Genomic DNA, 11,442 nt, shown 5'->3' with positions numbered 1-11,442 from the left:
GAATAAGTTTCTTCGATCTTCAAAACCAAATAGGATTTTTAGTAAAAATTCACAACTTCTATTTCCTTTGTTATTAGGATGTTCAACTTGGATTCTTGTAACTAGATCACCTCTGACTTAAAGAAAATTTAATAAGTTTCGTGTAGGCTATAATATCGTCCAAATCTGACTTACGGAACTTCAGATAGGACCCAAACATCGTAAGCAGATCGCTTAACCCAACAAATCCGAATTTTGCATCCAATTTCGCTACTTCGTGGCCATGGCCGCAAAATTCAACCCCCTTGACCGGAAATCATCATCCATGGATCTCCCTCATGACCGCGGCCTAAATTTAAATCTCCTTTGACCCCCTGGACGAAAGTAGTTATTCATGGATCTTCTTCGTGGCCGTTGTTTGCAACCTCCTCCATGGCTATCCTTCAAATCCTGCGTTAAAGAACCTTCATCATGATGATGCATCTCTTCCTCCTGAGATTATGATCTTGATCAACACCCCTCCTTCTAGCGCCAGTTTGATGAAGGAGTAATTTGGTAACAATAAAATTTGAGGTTCGTAGCTGGAATTAAGATCTACTATGGCGCCTGAAAAGTCAGTGAAGTGTGGTAGTTGTGATGAATTGGGGGATGAGATTGCATAGGGGTGGTGGCGGCTCCTTAAGGCTCTCGCTTCTGACCCCCTTGAAATTCGCCTACATATCCTTATTTATAAGAAATCAAGCCAACATAGTTCTTGGGGAACAAGAAATCTAATGTGCTTAGATTTCTCATCATGAGGCCCAGTAGGAAACTTACTGAAAACCATCTTCTACTAGATTTAGGAATGTCCGCCGATGAGGCCTAACCAAAAAGGCCCAAGACTCGTCCACAATTTCGAGACTTCATGTATAAGGCATCTCCTCAGCCGAGGATAACCCTCCACTGCCAGTTGTTTCCCTAATCCGCGGACACAGGTATAGCCATGATTTACCCCAAATGTTGGATGCATCCTTATTTCCTGAATAAGGGGTGTGGCGCCCTCCAAACCCGGGTCAGAAGTTTGGGGTCCACACACACACTATATTTATAACCTGCTTATAACAATAATAAAGATAATAATAATATACAGTGACCCTACTTACCAACTACCACGGACCGCAACAGGTTAAAGTATGTACACAAGCCAGACACACACTTATATTACAAACTGTTCAAATCCCAACTATTCAAACTCAGAACTAAGTATTAAACATTATTACAAACTTTTACAAACTTAAATTATCTCAAAAGATGCCTACTAGCTTAACTCGATCAACCTGAACCCCTAGCTCTCGCGCTGGACTGGGTATCCTCGCTACCAACTGGTTCCTTCTTAACTGGAAAAGAACATAAACAACATCGCACAAATGAGCTAACTAGCTCAGCAAGTCACAATGACAAAACTGAGAATAATGATCATCAAGTAAAAAAGGGTTATGATATCAAGTGAATAATGAATTATGATTTAGAATTGGATATTATATTTTTATTTAAAAAAAAACAAGGTTAGGCTGCTGATCAGTCACGCACTAACCCCGAGCAAAGCACACAACACTGCTTAAACTATTGGATCCAAGGCACACATTGGCCTAACTTGACCATTAATATGGTCTGACCACGAATCTGGTCCACAATTTTATAAAAACAATCCAATTCTAACATAATAACAGAATAAACATTGTAAAGCAATAAACTGAATCATAAACAACATTGGATGTTCGATAATGAAATGGTTTCAATCTTCACAAGGATCAATATAAAAATTTCCAAGCTTAGCTGTTAAGTAATGAAAGAATTGGATAACAAAGGAATCAACGTTTCAAGGTTATAAGGATTTGGTCTTTAAAAGCATAAGGTACAATGGTTTGAATATGTAAGTGATTTGGTTCAGTGTTTGGTATTTAGTTTGTATGTATTTTTGGAATAGTATCGTATATTTATGGTTCATATTTGGGTATACAACAATCAATGGTTTAGAAAAAATAAGGTTTACGGCTCCAGATCAATAACTGGAATCAGGGTTTAGGGTTCAGTGCTTCAAAGCACTTGCAATATAAAACAGGACTATTAAGCAACTACAATATATTTCGAGAAAGTTCAGAACACTTGCCTGGTACTAGCTTGCTATACTGTACTAACTTCCAATCACAACCGTCTTACTCCTCGACTATCTGTTTCCCTTTCCGACGCCTTGCCTCTTCTGCTCACATATCATAAGCATCTATCAATATTCAACTCCTACGATTTTATTCGACATACACTTCTATATACCCTTCGTTTTACCCAAATCCGATTAACGGATAGAAAGTTACGCTATAAATAAGTAAACATCGAATATATAGATCGGCAGTTAAACAACAAGTCACATATAACAGATAACACGTCAAATAATTAATGACATATCATTTATAAAGGAGTCTCGGGTCAAATAATTAAACAACAAGTCACTATTTTTCGAAATTTTTAAATTATTTTTAAATAATTAAATCTAATTAAATATTTAATTAAAATCAATTAATAATTAATTAAATCACTTAATCAATTAATTTTTGAATTAATTGACCAATTAATCAATTAAATATTAACTGAAATTAATTAACTAATTAATTCAGATTTATTTTTGAATTAAAAATAATTTTTGGAATTAAAATAATAATTTTTGGAATTTTTCAGAAATTAAAAAGAATTTTTTATAATTAAAATAAATAGAAAATATGATTTTTAAATATTTTTAAAACAGGAATCTTAAATTTGCAAGTTCTGGAAAGTTCAGGGACTGAACTTCATCGTTTTCAAAATAACAGGGGCTAAAGTGCAATTTTGCACCCCCGTCGCCGGAAAACGTCCTGTCTCGCCGGAGACGACGTTCTCGGAATCCTCACACCTCCAAAAGCTCCAGATTTAATCTACAATTCACCAGGAATCTAATCATACCATTCAATCACACAGACAACCCCTGAATAGGCCGAAAAATGGCCAAGAAGTTCGCCGGTTTCCGGCGAACTCGACGAAAGTTTCAAAACACAACTCCCTTCGATTCACGAATCCTCTGTTAACGAACTATATACCAATCGATTGCAAATTTTATAAGGAACACAACCCACTATAGTTCAACAGCTAATAACCCCTAGATCAAAAAGGCCTAAATTTCAATTAAGAACATTCATACGGGTTATAAACCCTAATTTCAAAATTCGAAAATCAAACTCAATTTTGAACATGTTATTGAACTCCAAATCAGTCATATGACATATGAAAATCATCAGGAAAACAAGCTCTACAACATGCAATCATCAAATCATCCAAACAATCATCCGAACAAAAATTCATATTTTTATTTAAAATAATTCGAAAATAAATAAAATTATTGAAAAATAACCTTGATTTCTGCAGGTGTATGGATCACAGATTCTGATAGAGCTCGTCAAGACCTTTGTTTTGGTTACTCAAGCTTTCCAAACTGAATTCAATAACATCTCCAAAAGCTTGTTTGATTCTTGAAAGTTTATATGAATATATAGATTTTCTCTGTAAAATTATAGAATTACTGGTTGCAAATGATTTTCGGTACGAAATATAATTCGGTTAAGGCTATTTATAATTACGGAAAATTAGTATCCCGTTGGATCATTCCGGATATAAAATGATACGTTTATTTATAAAAACGGATCCAAACGGTACCGGTTTTCGAGATAATTATCCAAACCAGTACAATTTGTACTGTGGTCTTGGTCTCAGCTCCTGGTTACACGTATTACGAGGTGATAATTATGATAGTTTAATAAAAAGATATCGTTTATCAAAAATACGAGTTTTATTGATTTATTGAAACGAATAATGTATCAAAAATGTTGCGTCGGGACCCGCGCCGGATAAACCGTACGCCGGATTGAAAAAGTCAAAACATGGAAAATGCTCGGAATATTGCAATTGGGTTAGGAAGGAGTTTTCGGAAGAGTTTCGGGTTATAAAAACGTAAAACCGGATGACGTCGGTTGGTTCCCGATTGTATAAAATAGTTTTTAAATACTTGAAAAAAAGATTTTATAAAATCCATATATTTCCTATAAAATCATAAATCAATATAAAAATAAATAGGAAGATATGAGAATTATCTATATTTCATTTTGAACATATAAAAATTAAAATACTCAATTAATATTATTTTTTAAACATCCAAACACATTTAACAATTAACAAATAATTCACAGAATAAATACTGAACAAACATAATAATTAATAATTATACGATATATCCCAGATATTACAAGGGGCCCCTACCATATTACAGGACAAGTGATCCAAGCTATCAGGTGCAAACTGTAGAATACTCCGAAGTCCTCCAACGAGGACATCCGTTGACTACGGAGACAGAGCTCCCAAAGCACACACCAGAGTTTATCCCACAGCCCCAATGAGGACACTCATTGACTACATGAGGAAGCCTTCCATTGATGCATGCCCCTGGAGGATACGAACACCGCCTTACTTAGTTGCATTACAAGAAGTAGTTTTTCAATAGAGTACTTGCAGAAAATTTGTTAGTAATAATCATCCATTGTCTTCCTATCCTCACGAAGCGTCCAAAGAATCTGCCTAAAAATCCATCTGCTGCCAGCAAAATAATATGGCGGGCCTTAACGTCAATATAAGTTAGGGTGCGCCCTTTCTCAAAAAGGGGGCAACCCCTAATTTGACGCGATCTTCGTAATATTGTCCCAATTTTGTCCAATGACCTGTATATTGATTGTACTAAATTTTGAGCATGACAGGATGGGAATATGTTAATTAGATTTAATGCATTTAACTAAATGATAATATATATATATAATACATAAATTATTAAAACATATTAAAAAGGAATGAGTGTGAATAAAATATCTTAAAAATTATAGTATCTAATTATAATTTAAATGAAGATTTTAATTACTCTAAGAAAGTTTAATTTGAACTATTTACAAAATTAAAAGATTTTGACACATCTTGTAATAATTAAAATAATATAAATTTTATTATTTATCAAGTCAAGTGAGTTTAAGTGAAAAAGAATTATAAAAATAGAATTAGATAAATATAATAAATTGGCTTTAAGTATACGTATACAAATTTAATTTTTAAGAAATATATTATGCAAGTCACAAGCAAGTGCGAGTCACAAGAAACAGCTAAAATCACGATGAAAAACATAATTTTTTTACAAGTGGGCCAGGTGTTCTACTTACTCCCTTCGTTTCAATATATCTGTTCACTTTTGAAAAAAAAATTATTTCTAAATATCTGTCCACTTAAGTTTTCAATGTGCTTTCTTAATAAACTTTCAATACTCCCAATACTTGACTACTTTTTAGGTTGACAAATTAGGAAGTAGAGTAATTACTCAACCTAGAACAATGAAGATTTGCTGAGGAGTGATAGTACTCCCGCCACAGTAGGTATATAAACTATGCATTCTCCTACTACTACGCCATAGATGGCTTTCTGCAACGACTTTGCATAGTGTTGCCATATAGAAATGTTGTAATAGCTATATTGAATTTCGCCTAATACAACATTGATTTTAGGTGTTGTCATATGTACGATCAAGTGTTGTCGTAGATTAATAATAAACAAATTTTTATATTTTTAAAATAAATAAAATTAAATAATTATTTTATGTAAAAGGTAAGGTAATAAATTTTATGAAATTAAATTTTAAAATAATATATATTATAAAAATAAAGTAGTTTGTAAAATTTCTAAAATCGGCAAGCTAAAAAGTTATAAAAAATAAAAAAAAACTAAAAAGTTGTGCATTTTTTGCTAATTTTTTGAAAAATAATCAATTTGGATTTGTATCAAATGATAATATTTTTATAAATAGATCATTTTGTAATTTTTTTAACCCAAGGAATTAAAAAAAATTAAATAAATGTATTTCAAAATTATAAAAAAATAGAAATCATTATTCACAGACCTAGCGTTAACAGACTTAGAGTCGGATGAATTGGGAAAAAATTAAGGGCGGCAAAAAACCTGCCTAGACAATATATACTAAATTACTTTGGCTATTTCTCATTCTTAAAAAATACACCTCAATTATTCATACTCTCTGTCAATGGTAGCTGCGATCTTTACAAAGAATTAGGGTTTCGAGATCCTTTTACAAGCTGAATATCATGAGGATGGGTTGAATTTATAAGGTTAGAGGTTGATTTATAAGATTGAGTTAGGGATTTTCATTCAGGTTCAAGCTTTTAATTACAGATGAAGCTTCCTTAATATGTGTAATAAGGGCTTTAGTTATTATAATCCTTCCACTTTAATTTGTTATTACGTGTTAGTTCTATCTCTCTCTAAGACTCCTTGTCTCTCCCTCCCTATATTTATCTATGTGTTTGATTCTCTCTCTCTCTCTCCCTCTCTACATATATGTTTTGTCTCTCAATTTTTCTTTCTTTTTCTGTCTATTGTTGTTGCTGAACATGTTAAAGAGGCTGAGGCTGATCTTGATAGAATGAAGAAAGAAAATCACTACTCTGTGTTGATTTTAATGTTTGAATATATTATCTTGTATGTATTATATGCTTATGTTTACATTTAATTTTTTTTATTAGATGATAATAATTTTGTTTACAGAAAAATGAGATGGAGACTATAAGAAAACTGAAATTGTGAGCTTTTTGTTGGCTTAATGCCTTCTAAGGATAAGTTGTTAATATAGTAATAATAGTTCACTTGTTTATTATACGTTGTTGCCCTAAATGTGTTCCTCTATTTTGTGTATGGTGATGATACATGAATAAAATTCTTGAAACATAGCAGATGCACATTTAGATGGACTTCAAATCACATTGCTTCATCCCTGTCATTAAGGTATGTTATGTGATTAACTCTGTGTTTAAGTTTTTATCCTCTATATTTTGTTGTGATTTTCATCTGTTTATCCACGGTTAATTAATTACTAATTTTTTATATTAAAAAAGTTGTTTTACTAATGGTTTTTAATTAATTGAACCTACATTAAAATTTCTTAGATATTGGTTTTAGACATTTTACGAATGTGTGTCGCTACTCATGTACAATTATATATACAAAGAAAAGTAAAGTTTAAGCTTATCTAGTGATATCATTTAGTGATATCATGTGTAATATCATGATCATTATATATATATGCTAAATTATTCACACACTTTATTTGTTGGTCAGGTTCCCAGGATTTTATCCGATTAATCTTGTTTCTCCTATAGTTTTTTTTAAGGTTAATCATCTGATCACATCTTGGTATATGCCAGTAGATGAAACAGGGTACTAGCAAGACATGGAGGATAAAATCAATAGTGCAGACTACCCATATGGTACTTTTTCTATATAAAAAGATGAAGTTTTGATTATGTTTTAAGCCGTTAAAGATATCATTCAAGGTTCTGGAAATTTTAAGTGGATTGGTAAGTAGTTGCAGTTTTCTGAAGTTTTGCTAAACAAATTGTAGGTTGGACAGTTTTTGACTAAAAGTTATTTGTAGTCATTTAATTATCTATGTTGCTTTAAATTGATGGTTTCCACTGTGTATAGTTTAAAGTAGTCGGCATATGTTTGCTTGTTTGTTGCGGTTCTCCAAATGTCTATATATAGTTTTTTAATAAATCATAAGCTCTGAATTGTGTTTTATAGTCATTTTTATTGGGCCATATAAACTAGACCATCATGATATTGTTGATACTCCCTCCATCCCATTTTAAGTGCCCACTTTGCAAATTTCACACATATTAAGAAACAATTATTGTATTGTTTTTATCATTATCTTCACGCAACTATTAGCTTGGTTTTTATACCTATTAATTACATAATAGTACTCCTAATTAATTACTCTACAGGAACTTTCTTCACTTCAACTACAATACATTCATATTCCCTCTAAAACTCAATACTCATCATTATGCATTACTCCCTCCAAACTCCGAAATTTTAGCTTTGATTGAAAAAAGTTCCCCTCTCAAATTTTCATTTTTATTTAAACTTTCACCCTAAAATGATTTTTAAGTGTTGAAAATTTAAATTTCCCTCTCAAAGCTGCTTATATAATGAAGTATCAGCATAATTTTTTTCCATAAATTTCTTACTGTTCATATATAATGAAGGTTATAAACAATTTCGATCTGAATAATTCACCAAGATCAAACCTGCAACCAAGCGAAGAAGATATATCTGCTAATGTTGACAATGATTTAAATATTGATTTAAATGAACCTCCATTAGAAAACAGTAAGTATAAATTATTGTTGTGCATATATTCTAGGCATACATATAATATTGGATTTTATCTTAAACTAGCTATTTATTTTATTTATGCATTATTTATAGGATTTGGTTTCTTTTCAGCCATGTTTGTATGTCCTTTTCCTTATAAAAACCGTGTTCTGTGTGTATGTCATGTGTGTGTGCATGAGTCTGGTCAAATTGCAGGTTGCAAGTTTAGATTTTACAACATGTAATACATCTGGGTTTAAACTTCAGGTGAAGAATATGGATTTCAAAGCGAACTTAATGTATCACATGGTGAACAAGTTAATTTGCAAGGCCATCGAGTACCTAAAACTAGTAAAAATCTATCCAATGATGACCGTTGATAAATTTATATGACATTGCTAAGTAAAATTGTGGGTGTAAAGCTTCATAAAGGCACAATAAGAGAGGTTGCAACAATGTTCTCTATATCTGGTCGTACAGTCTCGCGTATATGGAAGCATGGAAAACAATCTTTGCAGAACGGTGTATTCAATGTTAATCATAGAAGAAGCAAAAATTATGGGCGCAAAAGAATTCAAATAGACCCTGATCTATTCAAAAAAGTTCCTCTCTCTCGGAGAACAAGTCTGGAGTCTCTGGCACATGTTATATAGGTGAGTAGATAAGCTGCATCGTAACTATCAATCTGGTCGTATTCGTCGCCACCGCAATCCAATCAAACCGCATTTGAAAGAATATAACAAGAGAGTAAGAGTGTAATTTTCTTTGTGAATGATCGACAAGAACAGTTTACCACACGATCCTCACTTTGTGGACATGTATAACATGATACACATTGATGAGAAGTGGTTCTATATTAGCAGAAAGGTTGATAAATACTATCTTCTACCCGAGGAATGTGATCTGGTACGCACTTGTAAGAGCAATTTTTTTTGACAAAGGTTATGTTCTTAGCTGCTATTGCACGACCAAGATTTGATTCAAATGGCCGAGTAGAGTTCTCAGGAAAGATTGGCAGTTTCCCATTTGTTACGAAGGAACCCGCTAAAAGAAGTAGTGCTAATAGGCCTGCGGAAACTCTTGAAACAAAGCCAATTACCTCAGTTGGAAGGGACATGGGAAGAAATTTTTTATGTACCAAAGTACTCCCTGCTATTTTGGAGAAGTGGTCAGCCGATGATATAAATAATCTTAAACGTATTCAACAAGATAACGCTAGAACACACATTAATCCAGATGATGAAGAATTCCGTTTGGCCGTGTCACAGTGTGGTTTAAATATTGAACTAACGTGCCGGCTTCTAAACTCCCCGGATTTAAACGTCTTGGACCTCAGATTTTTTATTGCAATTCAGAATCTGCACTACAAAGAGGCTTCCAAAACTGTAGATGAGTTAATCATGTCTATAGAGAAAGCATTCTATACATTTTACAGTTCTAAGTCAAACCGTACATTTTTAACTCTCCAACAATGCATGATTGAAATTATGAAAGTGAGAGGTACCAATAGTTATAAACTCCCGCACATGAAGAAATGTTCTCTAGAAAGGAGAGGTGAACTACCAGTTAAGATGCATTGTGATGCAGAGCTTATAGAAGATGTAACCAAATGGCTAGATGTAAATCCTATATAATATTATCTCAAGTGAGTAGCTTTCTAAATTTATATGGTGAACTAATTCTGGTGAGTAACAACTCAACTTCACACAGCAGCATTTCTTGGAACTAATGCTACTAAAACTGGAGTTTGCAGGCTTCTGTAATGTGCCCTTGAGCTATTATGACTTGCACAATAATTTTTTTTTTTTATGACTTGCACAATAATTTTTTTTTTATGACTTGCACAACAAATTTTTATGCTTATAACTAGTTTTTGTTAGATTATTTTGAGTGGTTAATATCATAGCTCTATTAGCTATATGCCATAACACAAAACAAAAAAGATTACACTCCTGTAATAGTAAAAGAAGAATAAAAGTGTACGCATGGCCAGACTGAAATGAAAGAAAGATTTTTCCATTAAAATAATGATAGAATAGTATTTTCATGGAAGAGTTCATACATAAAAACTAAAAACTTCAAATAAAATAACTTGACAACCAAAACAACATTCTTCATCATCAATGAGATTTCAATACAATTGGAAAATAAATTGTAGTAAAAATATAGATTATCTCCAGCACTGCGTCACTTAAAGGCATTGTCTCAAGCACATATGGCTCGTTCAGATCTATCTAAATGTTGAACCCATGCTGCACCCTATTACCCGCTTCGTCAGCATGGAGAGTTATGTCTTCATCCTCCTCAGGCAACTCATTTAAATTCAGCTTCCTCATATTTTTGTTACTATAAGTAATACTTTGAGTAAAATAATTGTAAGTACGTGTAGATGTCTAGTTAGAGGAGTATATATACAGAAGTGTACTAGTAATAGAAGTAATGTAAACTGAGTGTACAGGCTCTTCGGTTTCTCTACATTAATGTATTTGTGAGGGGCTTGTTGGTTTATTCAATATATATTGGAACTAGTATAAATTTTGAATGGTTTAAGGAGTATGACACATATTTTGGAATTTTTTATTGGTAAAGTGGACATTTAAAATGGGATGGAGGGAGTAACTTCCTATGTTATGATTTTAACCACTTCCTCTGGTTCTTATGCATAACACTGGTTTTAATGCAGATTTTTGTTCTCGAGGTTGATATGTCATGACGAGATTGCGTTGGAGCAATGAAGAGAGTTTTAGACAGTGAGCAACTTAATTGAGTTTTCCACACTGTTGCAAACATTATGAAGGAGTACTGCAAATCAGCATCGGAAACTGCTGAATAAAAATGAATGAAAACTGTAGTTATTTCTTAATATGTTATATTGATAACCATATTGTGTAAAATAAGTTCATGGGTTAGGAATAGAGTTTCTATGTTAATGATTTTTTTACTTCCATGCTGTTAGTAAAATGAGGAGGGGTATTTTAATTTTGGAATGTATATATAAATTGGTGATTATGAAAAATAGGCAGTATATATTTGTAATAAGAATTTTTTCATTTATTATTTAAAAAGTATTGCAATTTATAAATAATTAAAGTTGTAATAGCCAAAAAAATGTTGACATACGAAAAAAAGTGTTACTATGTAAATGTTAAAATCTTAAACAAAATGTTACCATAGGGCCTGTACAAAAAAATCGGCCCC

Source organism: Apium graveolens, chromosome 6, assembly GCF_009905375.1.
Source record: "Apium graveolens cultivar Ventura chromosome 6, ASM990537v1, whole genome shotgun sequence".
NCBI classification, from domain to species: Eukaryota; Viridiplantae; Streptophyta; class Magnoliopsida; order Apiales; family Apiaceae; genus Apium; species Apium graveolens.
The sequence above is the reverse complement of the archived record's forward strand: the minus strand, read 5'-3'. Positions refer to the sequence as shown.